At 41.8% G+C, this 21,507-nt stretch overlaps 1 protein-coding gene across 5 annotated transcripts in view; it reads right to left on the reverse strand.

Annotated features, from left to right (window-relative positions):
• LOC113015645 (myosin IXB) overlaps window positions 1-17,199 on the reverse strand; it is a 57,906-nt gene extending 40,707 nt beyond the window's left edge. For 3 of the 5 annotated variants that reach the window (XM_026157726.1, XM_026157728.1, XM_026157727.1), the window contains exon 1: window positions 16,718-17,199. The gene's annotated coding sequence lies outside the window, so the exon portion shown is untranslated. The remainder of the gene's footprint in view (window positions 1-16,717) is intronic. The other 2 variants (XM_026157725.1, XM_026157724.1) reach the window with 1 other exon arrangement.
• Between the last annotated feature and the right edge of the window lie 4,308 nt (window positions 17,200-21,507).

Raw genomic sequence — 21,507 nt, forward strand, 5'->3', positions numbered from 1 at the left:
ATAAGACTGTGGGGCGTCTGCTTTGCGTAGGCTTAGCCTGGCACTTCAGCTGCTTACGAGGGGCTGATAGAGAGGGGCTTTTTACCTGCTTACTGTGGGCAGCAGAACACAGTAATAACAAGCTCTGCTGCTAATTAAAATCAGACACCGCTCACCCCCACCTCTGCATTGTCCAGCCAAATACCAAATACAGCTTCAAATACCTCGGAGTTCACATCACGCAGGACCTGTCATGGTCCTGTCACATCAACATGAAAAAGGCCCGACAGCGTCTCTACCACCTCAGACGCTTGACAGACTTCAGACTGCCCTCCAAGGTGCTCAGGAACTTTTACTCGTGCACCATAGAGAGCATCCTGGCGGGAAACATCTCAACCTGGTTCGGGAACAGCACCATGCAGGACAGACGAGCTCTACAGAGGGTTGTGCGGTCAGCTGAGCGCACCATCCGCTCCGAGCTCCCTGACCTGCACTCAATCTACAGCAGGCGGTGCTGGACCAAGGCCAGGAAGATGGTGAAGGACCTCAGCCATCCCAACAACAGACTGTTCTCTCTGCTGAGGTCAGGAAAGCGATTCCGCTCCCTGAAGACCAACACAGAGAGACTGAGGAGGAGCTTCTTCCCGCAGGCGATACGGTCTCTCAATCACACCACCACACAGTACTGACCCACACATGTGGTTCTTACACACACACTGGACTTTCTGGACTTTGTTTACACTAGTGGCTGCTGCACAACTACACTGCGTGGTCATCTGATTGAATCCCTTTATCACTTAAGTCACTTAAATAAATCACTTTAAGCATATTTGCACTGCACAAGACACACATGTGGACTGCACAACCCTGGACAGTATATTTCTTCATTTCCATTTATTACTCGTACAGCTGCTGTTATTGTTCTATATTTCTTCATATATTCTTATATATTTCTATATTGTGTATTTTGTTGTACAGTTATTTTATTTTTAACTTTAAGTGTAAGCATTTCACTGCATACAGTACTGTGTATGTCACAAATAAAATTTGAAAATGGGCTTGCAGTAAATTGACTCAGCTGCACGAGCAAAATGTGACTGAGCTGATTTGTTTGCATGCAAAAGCATGAGAAACCCAGGAGAAGTGACCCATTTTTTTAGTGAAAAGAAGCCGGCAGACATTTAAGTGGAGGCTCGCATCAAATGTTGATAATAGGGATGCAGCCCTCCTGACTCAGAAGGCTAGGCAGGCTAACGTGGGCCCTGTGGTTACTACCTCAGGTGTTAGCAGGAGCTACAGTAGCAGCGGAGGAAGCCAACAGCAAAGCAGACATTTCAGGCTGCTACACAAAGAGCTCTTTGGTTGTTTGCAGCAGCTTTGTACTCAAAAACACTTCTCTCTTGCTCAATTGCTCCTTTACATGCTTTTCAGGAAGCTTCGATTCCACTTATGGTAACATAAGTGGAATCGAAGCCTCGGTTGTCAAGACGATTAAAAGGATTTCACCTCAGCCATCTCTTGTCACATCCAAAAGCAGAAGCTATCATGTCTGTAAATGACAGCAGTACACAACCGCCTTATGACTAGACCAATGCAAATAAATCTAAATAATGAAACAACTCTACATTTTCTAATTTTCAATGCATTTATCTTTTGTTTAATTTTAAACAAAGATTATGAAAGCAGTGGTTAAGTCATTCATTTAACCCTGGTATCTGCAGATACTCACAGCCAAGGTATCAGTATCATATTAAAAACTGAAGGAGCCCAATAATCTTCATTTCATGGGAAAATAACAAATAGAAATTCATAAGTAATTGTAGCAGGTGCAAAGGTTTGGACATCCACGGGAACATCTATTTAATAAACCACCTCCTGCAGATATTACAGTATCTCAAGCCAAGAGGCTTTCTAATGTTGATATATTTATTTTCCTCGCCCACTCATTACATGTTCATGCACAGCTTGCACAACTATTCAAGTCAGTTGTGTGGTTAACATTTCATTGAGCTACGCTGTTTATACTAAATATTTCGGTTCTTCTAATACGTCATGTTTCAGACGATTTTAAAAGAGCGATGATAAACACGATCCAGGAAAGAGTACAGAAGAAGTCGATTACCCCTGTGACAGACTGCACAGAGACCAAATAGCTTAATAAAACAAGCACTTCATCATAACAGAAGCAAGACTTGGCAGTAAAACAAGAATTTTTGCTGGAAAAGTGAAGTAAGCCATCCAGGTCTTAGTCCCTCGCCTGCCTCCATCCACTTCAGCCACATTCAAAGAAAGGTCCACCCAGAGAAGACGAGGAACGACGCTGGTTAGTGAAGAGAGAAAATAAATATTTTGCCTTTATATGGAAAGTTAGTGTAGCCTTTATAATCCTACTTGGAAACTTGTGGACATTGTGCTCTTTGCGCTACAGACGGTAAACCTGACCCCTAATGGAGCTCCAAACACCAACACACACCCTCACAGGACACACACATCTCAGCCAATTAGTAACAACACACGAGCTGACAGGAAGTGAATGGTTTAATGACACATATGATGAGGCAGAAGGCTCATGAACTTCAAATACTATGGGACTCACAAGGACGCAGGCTATGATGTCAGCAGTGTGTGTGTGTGGACTCCCAACATTCCTCTGCAGCGCCATGAGAAGATGCCTGATGCTTCCCATGAGTCATAGCTGCAAGCAGCTCCCACCTCAGACATGACGCTCCACGGACATGACCGTTAGAGGAGACTGAACTGAAGCTGAGCGTTAGGATTCTTTTTCAGAGATGGAACAACCAGGTTGTTTACATTATATACATCGTCTCCGTTATCTTTTTTATGCTGGTCTATCACACATAGCACTTTACTATTGCTATTCTTGTTTGTTGAGAAGATATTTGCTTTACATATCTGGGATTTTTGTTTTTTTAAATACACACACACACACACACACACACACACACACACACACACACACACAACCATGAGATTTAGCATCTTCTTATACAGATGTAGTGACGCCACGCTTCAGTGGCGCTGTAACAGATTTGCACTCCATACATCTTATATGTATGATGACCAGAACATACGAGACCTACAGCTCAGTGCTGCGCTCGAACGCACCGTGTGCAGACCCATGAGCTGCTCGCACTACACCTACTGACTTCATAAAACGTACTGAGTGATTGTTGCAATGAGCGAAGATTACACTGCTCATCGTGAGTGTCAAAAGCAGACACTTGTGGATGTGACTCACCAAGTGACAGTGTAACGAGACTTTGGCAGATTCATACGTCTACGTTTCAGAGTGGAACCAAACTCATGAAAGGTCGGAGAGGTTCAAACAATCAAAGCACAATGAAACGTTTTCTGCAGTTTTGTAAAAACGTTGCATACAGCTCTGCACACGTTTACACCCCCTCCACAAAACCGTGACTGTGTACTTTAGGTTTGTATAGTTTGCTGGTGGGAGTTTTTTTCTCCTTTCAGGTTCATTGATTTCTTACTTCGACCACTTTATTTTTGACATCTATAATTCTGATACAGATATCCTGACAATCCCCAAACCTCGACAAAACGTTAAATAAAGCTTTGCATTTTGTTTTGTTTTTTTTAGATGTGTTTGTGAAGTGGAGGAAATTGTTGAACAATCTGAACATCTGTGTTGAACTTGGAGCTGGGCGATATGAGATTTTTTCATATCACGATATGTTTTTTTCATTTCAGGCGATAACGATATCTATCACGATATAAGCCAAATAACTATATTTGTAAGATTTAAATGTGCCGTTGCTCACAAGTAAAATGTGAAATAATCAGCAGCTTGTTTTTATTTAAATATTTATTTCCCATAATAAGTTCAACAGGGTAGATGTACTTAAGGAACATGAGACTTTTTCAGATAAATAAAGGCAAATATTGCAAACTACACAAAAGGCAGCCGCTAAAGCGTTTAAGTTTCAAAATAGAACAAACAAAACAGACTAAACTGTCAATTCCACTTAGAAACAAAATATTAATTCTAAAAATAAATCTTAGTTTGTTTTACAGAAGAACAGACAAAACTGACTAACTTTTGTCAATATCAAATAAACTGAGAACTAAAAGGAAATTCTCAATCTCTCCTTGTTGTATAGCTGAGCTTTTCAAACAGTTTTAACAGTTACTTTAGTCTGACAAAAGCCGAATGACGAATTAGCGCTTCCAGTCAGAGACTGAGGCTACGTCCACACGTACACGGGTATTTTTGAAAACTGAGATTTTCTGTTTTTGTTTTAAAAAATAATCCCGTCCACACATAAAGGCAGAAATGAAGGAAAACGCTGCTATGAACATGCCAAAGCAGCAGGTGGCGCTAGATTCCTAACCGTGCAGAAATGTTGGCCAATCAGAAGTCTAGAAGCCTCGGTGGGAAAAAGTAAACAAAGCTGGGGCATAGAAGCAGAACCGAGTCGTATGTGTGGAGGGACAGTAACTGTGTGTATATGTAAGCATTTAAACACTGCAGAGAGTAGAATTAACAGTATTGTAGAAATTCATTTCACCGAAACAATAACGTGGCGCACAGTGTGACGCATGCACCAGTTTATTGTATTTCCAGACTTGCTTTCGGCACAATTTACAGTGCACGCTACTCTGTTTTTTGTCAGACTTGAAATAGCTGAAATACCTTCACACTACGGAACTTCTATGGCTCTTCCGTTCGACAATCTCATTGGAACCATCATCTGTTTTCTCTTCGGTCACGCTCGGTTGATTTTTCTAGTCGGCACACTCATTTCCTCCATTACCCGCTGGCTGCTTCCCAAACAAACACACGTGCGGCTTGGCACTTGTGCTGCACGTAACAAGTCACGCGACGTGACGCTGCGGCTGTGATTGGTTCGGCTCTGCGCTACTTAATTTGGATTGGCTGACCTTTTTTTTTTTTTTTTTTTAAAGAGGACAAGAGCGGCGAGGTCTATCGCGGTAGCTTAATTTCTCTATCGAGTAAAAGTTATATCGCGATACATATCGTTATCGTTCTATCGCCCAGCTCTAGTTGAACTTAAATGTAATCATTAGTTTTACGATGATTTTCTAATGACTTTATCTTCTCGAGTCTACGTGCAGCCGTTACGGGGAGCATCTGCGCGGCTGGCCTCCATGCTGTCGAGAAAAGTGCCTTTGCTGTCCCGAGGGAAAGCGGAGCTGGGGCCGCCGAGGTATCCATCACCGCTACGCTGTCTCTGCATGACCTAACGGGGATGAGAGGATCTGGCTCTTTGCCAAAGCGAGGCAGCATTGTGCTCTGTGACACCGACGAAAAGGAAGCTCAGATTCACTGTGTGTGTGTGCGTTTGTAACTTTGAATGTGGTTTCTGGCTAATGCTGACAGACGCACTCAGAAAGACAGACAGAGATTGCTCCTGCTGCTGCTGAGTGGTGGTAAATCAGCCTCAGGGCTGAGGCTCTATAGGAGGTGCAGTTGCACCCAAAATGGCAGTGAATGGCTCCTATTAGAGCCATGTGGTCTATTCAAAGACACAGCCTTTTGTTTAAAGGGACCAAAAACCTCAATCAGGGAATTAACTCATCCAACAGTCACCAACTGGGCTGAATAAGACAAGCACAGATATAGAGGGAGAACTGTGGAGAGAGTGGAGGAAGAAGAAGAAAAGGGCACTGAAAGCTCATCTCCTCCCCCTCCGTCTTTAAGCTCCCAGGCTGGCCAGCCACAAACAATAAAACCAGAGCCGAGGAGCATCTGCTGCTCCGTCTAAAGAGGAGGATAAAGGAGAGAGGAGCCACAGGGATCCAGTCTTTGACTTGATGATATTATCCCATTCATTCAACAGAGCTCACAGTCACAGTCATCTTCCCCGCTACACGGAAGAGAAGAGGAAGACATTATTAGAGATGATAAACTCAAAGTCCGCTGAGAGATGATAAATATTTAACATGACAGCGAGCGCCCAGTTCTTCAAAACCATAACCAAATGAGAGTTAGCCAGCAGTCCACAGCTGTGATGGACGGTGCTAATCAATTATAACATGGTCATCTGAGTGCACCGCATTGATCTGCTACTCCCAATATCATGTGTCTGAGTCATGTATTGACAAACGGGCAGCTGTTCATTTGACATCCCTCGGAGGAAGGTATGACCCCAAATCCCCCACAGAGGTTTAAAAACAACGTTACAGTCTTTGCTGTGTTCCTCGTCTCTCGTCCTGTGCTGTGGAGGAGAGCTGACATTTGTAAACTATTACTTCATGTACATTTCACAGCGCCGCAATAATCCAGGAGGCCCAGGCCACGGCCTTACACTCCCCCTCGTCTCACCAACCGTCAGCCTGATCTGCACTGCTGGGTTTGTAACCGCTCCCTTTGCTGTGCCCCTTTGCCTCCGTCCTATCATTGTCTGTCAGAGAGTTACCTCCAGCTCCTCCCATTCGACCCCCTGCTGGTCACCCCCTCTGCTCCCCACCGTCAAACATTTGGTGCTGCTGGTTTAACTCGGTCCAGATGCAAAGTCTCCTCGAGTAGAGGAGAGCGGACGAGCTTGAGGAAGCGCTCCGGACTATAAAAAGCCCGTGTTCAGGTGTTTCTGATTTACATGTAATGCCTCTTTACTAGTCTGTAACCCGGGCGGGTCAGACCAGAGGGCAAGCACCAGCGAGTGAAGCAGAAAGGTCAACAAAACAGTTACGAATGTAACACAAAATATTAGGAGTGTTTTTTATTTTTCAAACCTCGGGCATTGAGTTGCAACAGCGAAAACGTGATCTTAATGCAAATAAACATGCAAAGAGTATCCCAGCTTTCGACGTGTGCACTGCAATGAGGCTGTTGCATGTCTGACATAATGCAACCCAGGAGCTGCTGCTCGGTGCGATTGGCTTGCTGTGGGAACCACGCTGGCTGGTGGCGACACGTTACTCCGGAGGGCTTTCCGGACAAGTCATTGGAGCCACGTACGACTAATAAACCAGTTTTGGTCGGCAGTGAACTCTTCCAGGATGCTGGCTGTTTCTCCTTCCTAGACTAAAAAAGTTTATTACGGTGAACAGAACAACAAATACCAGCATAACCTCCTTTAATCCTTGAATATATTCTACATTTGACAAAATGGTCAATAACTAATAATGAAGTAAGATCGCGCTAAAATGTTTCCACTCTGTTACATTTTTAGTGATTTATTAAAAAACAAACACTCGCTTCATTTGATCAGATGCAACTTTGATTTCAGAAGCTATTATTCACCATTTGCTGACATTTGAATCACCAAGTGATTAATAATCTGATTACTCCAAATCATTCATGAAAATATCTGCTGACCTCCATGAATTTACTGTACTGTGTCCCATGTCATGGACCGGTTTATAAGGTTTGAGCATTTAATGAGATTTACTTGGAAAAACCCCGAGTTCACCAGAGTTCACAATAAAAGTTTCTATTTGGACTTTTTCCGCATTTAAAATAGGAAGTCATCATTAGCATCTTTCTGAGGGGCTTTCTGGTGTGAAATATGCTGCTTTGTGTTGCTGTGTCCACCTTCTGGATGCAACCTGGTTTACACAAGCCCATTTCGCTTGTGTTTATTAGATAGGAAACGCTTCGCCCCTTCTTAGCGCAATAAACTGCTATCGCAAGCACAAACCTACAGTATGTCATCTGGAGATGTGGGGCAGCTGCAGACAGAAATCAGGAAGGAGAGAAAAGGAAGCAAAGGGAAGGCGGCAAACAGAGGGGATTATTGTACACGCTCACTCATGTGGGCTACCAGCACTAAAAACACCTCCCAAACACATGACTCCATTGTAACACCAGAATAGTCGCTGCTCTGCACCAACTATATGTACAATCCCTTACTCCCACAGCCAGTTCACATGCCACACTCAAGACGCATGCCTTTGTTCATCAGGTGAAATTTAAACAGCCAGACAGGTGGGAACAATGCCACGTACTACAAAGCTGATCATAGTAGAAACAACACAGCAGGAAAGAAAGTGAGATGTAGTGTCTGTGGTTCACAACAGCATGTTTAAACCATTTGGATGCACCTTAAAGCCACTAACAGTACTCATCCAGTGTCTCGTACACGCTTTGACCTCAGTTTCAACTTCGAGAATCGTGTTGTTCAAACACAACCCACGTACATTTCCGCAAAGCTTAACGAACACAAACGTAAGAGCAAAACGACATAAATTTATGACCACTGCCACAAGAACCCCGGATTACGCTCAACTGACGAGACACTAAAGCTATTTTCCAAACAGCACATGTTCTTCTCCAGTCCTCGTCTTCCATCCTTAATGGACCGCATCACGTCTCCTAACACTCCCACCTGAGCCAGACATCCTGAATGATTTCTGTGAGATGAAATGCAACTTACATATAGAGCCATTCATCAGTGACCAGTGTCAGACTGCACGGTAAAAATAGAGCAAAAACAAACACGGCAGACTGGAGTTCAGCCAATAGCGTAGCCGAGGTCTACTGTTCCTGCCCTCGGCTCGGCTCTTTCTTTCCATCTCTTGGCTCTTCTATGCCTCCCTCGTCTGTGCTCTTCTGTCTTTGGTTTTTTCTCTTTCCCCTCTCTTGTTACTCTCCACAGCCCTTCAGGCATCCAGTGGTGAGACTAAGCTGCAGTCGGCACAATGGGACACACAGTTCAACCCTTAAACTACAAAGCTGTGCCAACACGTCCACGCTACACACACGAAAATGAAATAAAAAGCTAACAAACGTAAGAAAAGCTGTACCAAAAAATAAATGCAGTTCTGATATGTGGTATTGCATTTTCCAAAGATCAAACTACGTCATGTTTAAATGGACATCTGCTCAAACTGAACAAACGGGATTTTACTTGTGTAAAATTCCCCGTGCTTCACCTGGTGCTGTAAGGAAAGCTGTAAGCAAAAGTCTCAATCTGTGCCACTTTTCCCAATGTCCTCTGTAACACTGGCTTCTTTCTACCCTGGCACAGGCAACAGGAATGATTTGTCACCTAGACTGCCCAGCCTGGATGAAATAATCCTTTTCTTTTTCCCCTCAGGTCATTCCAAAAGGAATGACTAAGGAATGATGCTAACGTCCTCTTCCACCAACATATAAACAAGTCCAACCCAGTTTCTGCTTTTTGCTCTTTGAAACTTGAAGAATCTGAGTGAAGTTGTTTAAAATGAGCTTTTTTTAAAATGGTAAACTAAAAGAAAAACAATTTAAACTGACCTTTCGTGGTAGCTAAACTACAGAGGTGCCTTCAGTACAACAGGGGCAATAGACACACATTTAGCACTTGAGATAAGGGACAAACGTGCTTTTTGGAAACAGCAATTAAGATTATTTAAGTATTATTTTTAAGTCAAATGTATCTGTGACAAAGGTGATCCTGCTGGTGAGCATACAGGAGAACCAAACGGGTAGAAAAACTAAGATTTCACCTTGTGAACTAGGGCTGCCACGATTAGTCGACTAGTCACGATTATGTCGACTATCAAAATCGTCGACGACTGATTTAATAGTCGACGCGTCGTTTGAAGCTTTGTAAGATCACAAAAGACGCAGGAATAAGTAGCAGGATTTAAGAGTGTAATAACGGACTGAAACAGAAGATGGCAGCACTGCATGTACAAGGATGCCAGCTGCCGTTAAACACCAAAGAAGAAGAAGGAGCTGTGTCCCAGAATTCATAGCGCAGCCCAGCTCAGTTTCCAACAATGGCGGCAGCTAGTTAGTTTGAATATTACTCTTATTATTCTTTCTGGGTCACAAAATAAACGTTTAACATATTTTCAGGCGAGAATGTAGCTGTGTAAACCTCAAATATCTGCTCAGTTTATCAGGACACCACATATTTTCAAAAGCGCTCCGACGTTTTCTGAGACGTCTGTTACCCACTAGCTCGATAGCTAGGCGGGGGCTAGGCTAACTAGAGCCGTGAGAACACCGGACTCCCGGCTAATCGTTTTCAAACCCACCGCCGTCTTTCGCTATTCAGGTTAAACATGACATATGAGTCACTTAGATAACTTAACAATGTTGTTGTTTGGCTTTTTTTAGTATTTTATTTGTTCCTGAGTAAATCGGTTTGGCTGAGATTAAAGTTATAGTTTTTACACAGCTGAATAAACGTCAAGCAGACAGCTGATCATCAGAAGTGTGAGATGCTCCAGAATTTACTCCGGTGTCCTGGTATAGTTTAGATAGCAAGGAGTTTATTAAACTTCACCGAAACAATCTGCAAATGTCATTAAAATTTAATAAACTATCATCTTGTCTTTATTTTTAGTTAGCACCGTAAACACTTAAAGCTGTAAGCTAATGATAGTTAGATAAGAGCAGATGCTGCTGGTGTATGCTGTACGTCCAATGGATGATGATCTGATTAGTCGAATAATCGGTGACTAGTCGACTATCAGAATAATCGTTTGTGGCGGCCCTACTGTGAACACACCATAGATTCACTCAACACAGAATGCGACTGGCTTTTATTAACCGTGCTTAACCATAACATTTGACACTCAGGCGCAGAGCAACAGCAAATAAAGCCTCAGGGTGTGTCCCTGTCGCCCATAATCCAGAGCCAAGGGACGGGATCAGTGACCACGCAGAGGATGGAGGGAGAGGTTACAGCTCGCCGCAGCCATCAACCAGTCAGGCTGACAGTAACCTCCTACACAGGAAGGAGTGACAGAAAGACTCCAGCCAGACATGTCAGACTGGAAATCAGAAAGCTGGCTAATATAACAAAACAGCCTCACAGCAGTTTGTGAGAGAAACACAGCCTCTAATCTATTGATTTGTATGTTTTCTACTCAGAGAGTGAAAAGATCCACATTTGATGGCATGAATCATTTCTCTGCTCACACCAGAAGCCACAGGGTTTTATTTTCCTTAGTTGCATCACTTTTATCACCTTATGAACTTAACAAATTGTCATTAAAATTTACGAAGTTTGTTAAGACAACGATCCGGGTTTGGGCTAAAAAGCTGCCGCGTCTCTAAAAGCCTGTTCGCATGGTTGCCACGGTGACGCAAACAGTCTCTGAATGTAAACAATCGTGATGCAGCACATTGACTTGAACCCAATGGCATACGAAATCACTGTACTTGAACTGCTGGAGGTTTAAGTGCACCTTTTAGACCAATTTGCACTTTTACTATGGAAAATTATTGATTTGTATATTTTGGATAAACCAACAGATTATTACTGCGCCTACACTTAGAACATAAACTGGCACATTCGTCATAATCATAATAATCCAAATTAGACTTCTCATCTTGACGTGATGTGTTTGACAGCTGCAGTGATGACTGAGCGAAGAATAAGTCGCAGCAAACAAATGCACTGTAAGTAGGCCATCCATAAACGATCAGCCTGCCTTTTCCTCACTTGTACCCTATCATTACAGCTGGGACTATTTATAAAGCCCATAAATTGAGCTTACCACATTGAAAGAGCAGACTAGGAGAGTTACCAAGGACTTTTTGGAATTGAAACACTCCACCACTCGCCTTCATTTTGCGTCTCTTCGGCTGCTTACATAAACCAACTTGTTCACTCACTCCCTAGTTCAGTCTCAACAAAACCATGACTGCATGCTACAAATGTCAGCTAACAGTTTCTGCAGAAAGCAAAGCTTTTTGCCTGATGTTTGCCACAGAGAGGCCGGAGCTTTTCTGTAACAGACTGCAATGCACAGAAAGCACAAACATGGGCGCATGCTGGTGTCCCAGTTCTTCTTTCTGCATGGATTCGTACTCCCAGTTTGCTTTACCAAGTGAAAAAGTAACACTAAAGGGAATCAGAAAGTCGGACTCATCACAATCAGCTGATTGGTATGTCATCTTTGAGTGATGATGCTATAAAACTGCCTGAGCCCACAAAGAGTCAGAGTGAAGCCCGTCCTCTTCAGTAGCATTGTATGTGCACGCACGCACGCCCGCGCACGCACGTCTCTACATGTCAGGCTCTCCTGGCCAAGCCCTTACCAGTGCCTTCTACACCTCACGCAGTATAAAACATTCAGGTTTTATACTGCGTGACTATGCTGCAGTATGTAGACCGGGTGACAACACACAGCACGAGCATGTTCAACAGCTAGAGAATAAGAGTGATTGTGTGAGCGCATTTAACAGAAATCTGTGCATTTTCCTTTTATTCATGACCTGTTGATGAACAGATATTATACTCAAACAAATCAAATCCCTGCTAACAAAACCAGTAATGAGATTTGATTACGACTTATGAGGAGAGAGTAAGGGATTTTCCTGTGAGGAACATCTGCTGTGGGTGCAACAACTTCCTCTATATATAATCACAGTTTGTACAGTACAGTTTTATTATCCACAGTAAAAGTCCCCAAAATAAATCTGTGATTCTTTCGGTTCAATTCAAGTTTGCCCACTGCTTACAGGATATAGAGATCGCCGCGGTGGCTGATCTATTCGACCTACTGAGGCTGCTCTGCAGTGTCACGGGACTGCAGGTGTCTGCATCATTTCACAGGTAGCCTGTATATGCCAGTACACCAGCTGCATGTACAGACGACGCATGCTGCAACAGTGACTTGTTAGCAAACACAGCGGTACCACAGCCCGCTATAGCTCAACCTGTTCTCCTGTCCTCATTCTGTCAGAAAACTTTAAAAGTAAAAGAAGGATGCAGACACACTCTGAAAAACTGAAAACGCAGTGGATGCAGTGGCCATTTTAACCCAATTTCTCACTCTGATCATGAGTAGTGTGAGAAACCAAATAGCTTCTGAGTAATTCACTTTTAGAAACCCTCCCCCAAAACATGTGACCATGAAAACAGTTGAGATAAGATATACTAGGCAGAGGTGCTGGCCGATCCTCTGCAAGCTACACTGCCGCTTTAGCCGAGTGCCAAGAGAAAATAGCCTCACACGTCTCAAGTCACCAGTTCAAAATAAGATGATTATGAGTAACTAGCTAACCACAAGTAATCTTACATCACATCAATGTAAAAATATACCAGTATATTTGTATTTGCTTTCTACCCCTTCGTAACCTTGAAAAACAACTTCCTGGCTGTGGTGTCGCTGCAGAAAACAGCTTGATAAGCGCAGCGTTTAGAAACAACAAAAGTTCCTGTAATGTGGTTCACTTTAATGATCCCAATCAGCCACAGCTCTGCATTTATTTTACATACATTTAAAATAAGTAGGCCAATGGCTTTGTACAGCTCTATCGGTTTACAAACTGATATCTGTGGGAAGAACTAACACACCGAGTGACATTTAATCAGTCAAAGCCGAATATGAAAGCTAGCTCTCCCGCAGTCCGTGAGAAATAACAGCTCAGCGATATAGAAGCAAATCTTTTACATTCACAATTTTACGCAATTACATCCAACAGGATGTTTAGACAATTAAAATTGAAGGCTGATCTGGAGATGTGGCTGGCTTTAGGTCCCCTCCCCCATCTTTGAACCACTGTCAGATCTGCAGCGGGGTTTGGAGACAACAAACCATTAGTGGGGGCCATATGGCTCTTTTCTTTCAAAGGATGGCAGAGGGCCATTCTGTGGACTGGCTGAACGTTTACATGCATTTTAAGGAGGTCTGTATAATTTTGGGGGGTTTGGCCGTTTGCAAAAATTTAAGTTGGTGGGAATTTGGGTAAAGTGGGGGAAGAGTCCGAGTAATACTGCATCTCTGCTTTGGATTTATGTGAGAATAAAGAGCACGGTGTGTTCACATCTGAGTCACAGTGGCATTCATCCCATTTCTGGAAATAGCCAACATTTCTATGAATAGCTATAAAACAGGAAGCATTTTTAATAAATGCAAATCGAATCTTTGAGCTTTCTCTCGGGGATCGGGGGGTTCATTTAATTTTGAACGCGACAGACGGGGACACCGACGATATCCTGATGTTTAACTGGCATCGCTGCGCAGTCAGCAGGTCCCATATAATCAGATCTGCTGTACACACCCACAAAAGCTTCCCATTACAGCTGGAGAATGTGGTTAACACCTTGTTTCAGCAAAATATTACACATGCAGTGACTGTGCACAGAATAAAATTATGAGGTGATGTTTATCGGCTGAGCGGCACAATAAACAACATTAAATCTAATGAAGTCGTGCACATTGTTGTAATCTTACTCTGAAAACTGGTTACAGGCTGTCACTAAAGCATTTTTGTGGCCTCGTAAAGGACCTAACCAGATGAAATTTACAGGGTTAAAAAACTGCACTGTAATCAATTTTGAGCTTCAATATTATAGTTTATATTTTCAGCTAACCAGGTGATGCAGACTAACACAAACAAGCACTAGTCCCCTGCATGTTGGACCTGTTTTAATAATTCACTGGAGATAATGTCACAGGTCTATGTGGGATCAGCCAATACGAGATAAAGAAAGGGCTCCATTTCTCTTTTTAAATCCACATGTTCATACAAAGCTCATCTTCCAGTCATGATTCCTTCTATCCCCAAATAATTTTCAAATATAATGATCCAAGACCCCGCAGTTCCCACACAGTCTGTACTTCAGACAGATATTTATCTAAATAATAAAACTAATAATAAATATAAAGTCTATTCTTAAAGGGTCCAAGAGCTGTTCTGACACTTTCTTTTTGCATGCAGAAGCTTCATACTTCTATACTAATGATACTATACAAACGAGTAAAAGCTACTCACACATGTCATTGGGACCATTTCCAAATGTGTCATTTAACACGTACAGCAACATTATTAATATTTCTATACTAAACCTTTTAATTAACAACATGTGAAAATTGTGACACACCTGCTCATGCAATGAAAACACTGAAAGCCTCCTGTCAACAAGTTTTTCCCCCACCCACTTCTATAACGCCTGGGTCACAAGGTAACAACTTGAAGCTGTGCACCCCTACACCAGCTGACAGCTATAATTTTCCACTTTCTGGTCTGTCCCCTTATTTCAACCCATTCCTGAGCATGTGATTACCAGCGTGTCAAAAGGAAGTGTGAATGCAAAATTGCAGCAAAGGACTTTCTAGTTAAACCACAATTCAGTAAATGAGAAATGGAAAGACAGAAACAAGGAGGGAGTAAATACTGCGCTGTATGATTACTTTTTCCCACCACTGAGACGGTAGCAGTCGTCACAGAGGCAGTGATCTGAAAGGATTCATTAAGGTTCTGCACACATTTGGACATGACTATACTTAAACAATACTGGGAAACCTCTTTATAAATGTTACCCAGATAACACCACCAGGCATTTCCTTTAAACTGAGTTAACAGTAGTTCCCCAAAGCAGATGCAAATGAGAGGTGGGAAAGTTATGCAGGGGTTGTGATTAGTGATATTACTAAGCCAGACAGTCAGTTAACTGTTTGAATCTTGGCTCGCTGCAATGCAGTCCTGAGATAAAGGCAATATTTAAGCTTGATATGAAAATAAAAGTACCACAGAATACTTTAATACTACAGAAAAAGTATGCGGTCATCTCCCATTTCTTTATATTTTGTCTCCAAGGAGCTAGACTTTCAATTTCTAAATAAATAAATAAATAAATAAATAAATAAATAAATAAAGGTTTTCTGGAGCTGCCTGCAGCCTTCATACCAGACCATCTTCTTATTGTTTCTTTGTTGTGTCACTGACCTATGAATCACTAAAGCATAAAAAAGGTACATAACTCAAAAGATGAATCAGTATCATCCCCACACAGCAAACCTGGCAAAGAAGCCGTTTGTGTCTTTAGGCACTTGTTGATAGCAGCCTGTTGCAAAAACATGTCATTTGGTCCCATTTCTTCAAGCATGAAGTAGTATTTTTGTACCAACAAGGTGAGTCACAAAAACCACTATCACCACCCCAGAGCCCGAACCTGAACATTACTGAAACACCGCGGGACAAAAACGGAATAAAAAGCGATCAGCATCCAAGGACGAACTCTGAACAAGCCTGGAGAACTATTCCTGAAACTACTTTAAAGAAATCATACCAAACACTGGTTTTCAGGCTCATTAGAAAATTGGGCCATCTGTGGTTTGCCCTGTATAACGGACTTAGATTTACAGTTGCACTTTTCCATAAATCGCTGCAACTTTTCCTTCGTTTTCCTACCAAAATACAAGAAACGAGGGTCGACTCGAGCTTTAGCACAGCTCTGTGTACGAGTAGACGTCACCTTTGATTGTGCAACAATAATGAATTAGGGCTACAATCTCTCATGTCTTCATGTGCCACATGCACGACAGTTTGCAACAACAGCTGACACTTCCTGGATAATTCTGGCTGGATTTATGTCACCCAACACAAAACAAGTGGGATCCTTTCATTGTGAGAAGCCCGGTGACAGAAACCTAACCGGGCCCGCGGACACTGCACTGCAACGAGTCTGCCTCGATTCTCGGACGTTCACACAACGGATGCAGCTCCGCTACTGGGTGTCACTGACATGCTTTGACAAACAGACATGCTGCTATCACCACAACCGGTCCAAAAACTGGGAATACTGCCTGATATCGTGTCTTAAAATGGGGCTTTGAAGGGGGACGGTGAAAGGGTTAACGCATTATGAGCCGCCTCACATTAACTTCCTATAACAGCTCCGTCAATGATGTTCCTGGTAACCCTAAAAATAAAACACATAGCAACAGCAACTAAAGTAAAAACACTACAACACATTTAGGACTTTACTGTAAAAACGTTCTCATTAAACAAAATGAAAGAAGGAGCTCGTAAAAAGCTACGAGCTCAAGCAAACTGACTTTAACGTACCTTTGCCGTCTGTTTTTCTCATCGTCGCGGTGTAATCCTCAAAAGCATTCCCCGCGATTCAACCAACTGCTGACAAATAATAATAATAAAACAAAATAATAATCTACTCTTCTTCCCCCTCTCCTTTCTCCTCTGGTGAAAATAAGGCTGATTTACAGCACGCAGGCTAAGAACGGTGAAGTCCCAAACAGACAAAGCTCAATCAGTTTGAAGGTTTCAATCCGAGGAGAAAAGAACCTGAAATGAAAGAGAGGGGAACGCGAAGACCACTTAAACGCGCTCATTAAACAGCAAAGAATCGTTTGGGGGGATAAAAATTCCTCCTTCCTCGCAGGCGGTGTGATTTCAGACCGGCTAACCAGCTAGCCTGTCGCTACTTCCTTTCTCTGTGCCTAAATAACAGCAGCGGCAGGCTGAGCTGAAAAAGTTGAGGGAAAAGGCACACACACCAGATTCTATACAATAAAGACACCCTGTTGCTCACAGGGGTTTGTAGGAGAGCAGCGCCCCCTGCTGGGTTAGCGGTGGTACTACAGGTGTCACACAAAGGCTTTGTGTTTCACCCGCGTTTTCTTGTTGTTTGTTTGTTTTTTCCGCCTCAGTGGGAGGAGGCACAATTGACTAGTTCACGTAAGCTACATAAAATAGCAGCTATATAGCAAATAGCAGCTAAATAGCAGCTAAAATAGCTAATCTCCACTTTGTTTTGTATTATTTGTATTCTGACACCACTAGTTTTAGTGGAGCGTTCCGTTGTCCTAGCAACAGCGTCTGATTTTTTTTACCCAATAAATATACTCGGGATTCTTTGGACGTCATCTCTGTACAGTCCGTATGTATCTGCTGCTGGGTGATCTTTCGTTTACTATTATTCCAAAACCTTTACACCTGGCCTCACATACAGTAGCGGGTTTTGATAGGGGCGACACGGTCGTGGTGGGGGGCGGCATCACGGCTTCTCTGACGTTCATCACTAACCGTAAATTTCAGACTCACCACTGTGAGTTATACTCTCAGGTAGGACGGTCTGCTTTGGTAAGTCGGAGGAACTCTCATTTATACAGTTTTAAATATAAGGCGATTCTTGGGTCGCTGTCTTCTTATCTATGTTCCCTGCTTGTAATGAAACATGCTGGTCGGTATTCTCTTCGTCCGCATGGTTACTTGTTGCTTTCTGTTCCATTTGGTAAAATAGCTTTTGTCCATTTAGCACCCTCGGCTTGGAACAAACTGCAGAAGGAAAAAGACTGAATTTATTTCATTAAGTGCTTTTAAATCTAAACTACGAATCCTTGAGGCCAAGTCCATAACATGCAACTGTTTCAATTAGATTGATTGTCATTTTAACTGATTTAAAAAAAAATTATTTATTTATTTTTATTTGAATTTTATTGAATTTTATTTTATTTTATTTGCCCGGGGCGCCAAACAGGCTAGGACCGCCACTGCTCACATAGCAGAACCTTTCAAGGATCAAGAGGACAATTTAGGCTTCAAAAATTTTATTAAATAAATAAATAATAGTAATACAATTGAACTGAGCCTCTATTTTATAATTTTAATGATAAATCCATCAAACATATATATAAACATATATGGAGAGAGATAGGATAATATCAATGTTAAATAATAATAATAATAATAATAATAATGGATTGCATTTATATAGCGCTTTTTGAGACCCTCAAAGCGCTTTACAATGCCACTATTCATCCACTCTCACATTCACACACTGGTGGAGGCAGCTACAGTTGTAGCCACAGCTGCCCTGGGGCAGACTGACAGAAGCGAAGCTGCCATATTGCGCCATCGGCCCCTCTGGCCATCACCAGTAGGTGGTAGGTGAAGTGTCTTGCCCAAGGACACAACGACCAGGACAGAGAGCCGGGGGATCGAACCGGCGACCTTCCGGTTACAAAATGAGAAAATAAAATAAAAATAAAACATAAATAATACAATTTCTTTATTCTATATTACATTTTACTTTAAATATTAAACTCTATCTTTTCAATAACCACACACTTTAGTTTTAAAAAATTATTTTCATATATTTGCCCAAATACACTATTCATATAATAATTCACACTTATGCAAAGGTGCTGTATTCAATTCTTGTGAGTTAAGAAAAACTTTTATGACTATTTAATTAAAAGTGATAAGAGGGCTGAACAGGACAACATGGCTAAGTGGCTATAATAAATTTATTTTTAGATTATCACATGTAGGTTATTGTACCTACTCTGTGTTCAGTCCACTTAAATGATCTTTAATAAACTGTTATGCTATATTTGTTTCAGTTCCTGCTGCTCTCTTGGCCAGATATCTCTTGAAAAACACATTTTGAGTCTAATGACACAGGCTCCCAGGCCTAATGTTTGAGAGCCCAGGTTCACTGTATTCTGCATAGGACCCGAGCTAAGACGGACGTGGCTCAGTTCTCAGCACAGAAAGGAATTTGCAGGAATACCAGAGGGGCCAAAACCAGCTGCTGGTAGAGCAATTGTTCAGACTTCAAGCCAATAGCAGACGTCACCATCAAGTGTGGGATCTACCAAGGTGCAGCTATACCAAGTGATAGCAACATCAGGAAGAAGGAACACCAGAAGCTGGAGAAGACTTAGAGAAGAGCTTGAAAACCCAACTCACAACAGACTGACATTAAACACAGTGTTGTGTACGTTCTGTTCTGCTTGCTACTTCCTGGTAGGAGGGACAACAAAACTCATTTATTTTTATTTTCCTTTATTCATTGCTTTAGCTTACTTGGCAGGCACCTCATTCTTATTAGCACAGAGATTTTCCAGATTAAGGAAAATCACCAGAATAAAAATGCACACGAGAAAAAAAAAGCACAAAATACACGTTTTCCTCACTTAAATGACAAAATGAAAAATGCACAGACTTCGTTTGAGTAAGGTAAAGCAGATGTATTGTCCCCGTTCCACAGGCCCATTTTGAACTTGTTCAAACTTGTGACCATCCTTTCTTTTACCATTTTATCGCTGTCTCTAACAAAGATTTTAAACACAAACCTTAAGTCTTTATGGGGGAATATGCTTAGCATAGCTCTATTGTGCATTTGTTTTAATTGTTTTTTTGTTTTATTTGTCAGAGTGTGGCGGTTTGTGGGGGGATTTTCCCACAGTGTGATAGAAAGTGTGCTGAGTTTACTATGAAACCACTGCTCCAAATATACAGATGTGAAACTGTGAGTTAAAATTGACCTTTTTAAAAAACAAAACCAAATCTGCCATCCACAGCTTAAATAACTCCAGCATCCTAAAAAAGTCCAGTGCCAACCTGCTTCTGTCAACAACAAAAAGCCAAATTTGTGGCTCATTATCTGAAAATTTGAACTTGGTAATTCAAACTTTTCTGTTATTTTCTCAGTTTTGAGTTTTTTTTCTCAGATGTTTGAGTAAGTAAGTCAAAATTCTGAGATAACTTACTCAAAACTGAGATGATAAAATTAGATTTTAAGATAAGAGTTCTTCACACAGTCCAGCCGTTTCCTGGATTCTTTTATTCTTAGCAGGAACATTGCTTTTCCACCACCAGATGTTGCTCTCTCAACACCAAACAGTCATGTTCACCTTCTGAAACATCTGTTGTGACACCAGCTGGTGTCACCTTCATAATCTATGGTGACAAATAAAGGCCATGAGTCATTACACTCACCGTTCTGCTCCTTCAGGCTCTTTGCACCATCAAGCTGTTTCTACGTTTATCTCGTAGATGTCAAAGGTGACATCAAAGACCCAACAATTAGAAGGATGGCAGGTCTCAGTCAGTTTGTAGAGTCTAACAATGATTCAAGTATGTGATCTGAACTAGCTGGTGGAGTGCTACAGGTTACAGGCAAGTGTTAACCAATATCTAAGCTAATCCAAATTTGCAGTACGGTGTGAAGTTTTCGTGTTCAAGTCACTTCAATTTAATTTACACAGCGCCAAATCACAACAGCAGTCGCCTCAAGGCGCTTTATCTTGTGCAGATTTACACTAATGTGCAAAAGTCTTGAGCCACCTAATGTCTTTATATTTTGCTAATCTTTTTACAGTGCTCTTCAGCTTTCTGGAGAAGTTTTCTTTAGACAGTCTTTGGACCTGACTATCTTCAAAGAAATGTTTGCCGTGAGTAACTGTGAATACCTAACTGAAGGGATAAATCAGTGTTGTGAGTGCACATAACAGACAACTTTGCAAAGAACACATTTTAAAATGTTTAGACTGTTTATTGCAAAAACACATGATGTGTCTCCATTTCTCTGGCTGAATCTATGGAAAATGCCAAAACAGTCTGACAGGCGCAAAATGGTATTTTTGCACCAACAAGGTGATTCCCAATCAGCTGTTTGCTGAAAACTCAGCATATGTTGATGCAGTGTGTTCTTACAGAAACTGAGGAAACAGGACAAGTGGAGAAGAAAAGAGGTGTCAGCCCTAAAAATGATCAACAGCAGATAAAGTAAAAGTGAAGTAAAATTTTATTTATATAGCACCTTTCAAGATAAAACCACAAAGTGCTTTACAGAGGCAGAAAACAGCACATGAGAGTCGTGTTCCAAGGAAGTATGAAAAAGACCTGACGCGGGACCTGAGACTAGAGATGGCACGATACCACTTTTTTATGTCCGATACCGATATCATAAATTTTGATATCTGCCGATACCGATATGATATGGTGTTTTTTAATCAATAAAACTGTTTTTTTTATCTTGCTGCATTTTGTATAAGTTCATACTCAAGTTTAAATAAACAACAACACTAAAGCTATTCTGTTATACCTGT

The sequence above is a fragment of the Astatotilapia calliptera genome, chromosome 23 (assembly GCF_900246225.1).
Source record: "Astatotilapia calliptera chromosome 23, fAstCal1.2, whole genome shotgun sequence".
Taxonomy (NCBI): Eukaryota; Metazoa; Chordata; class Actinopteri; order Cichliformes; family Cichlidae; genus Astatotilapia; species Astatotilapia calliptera.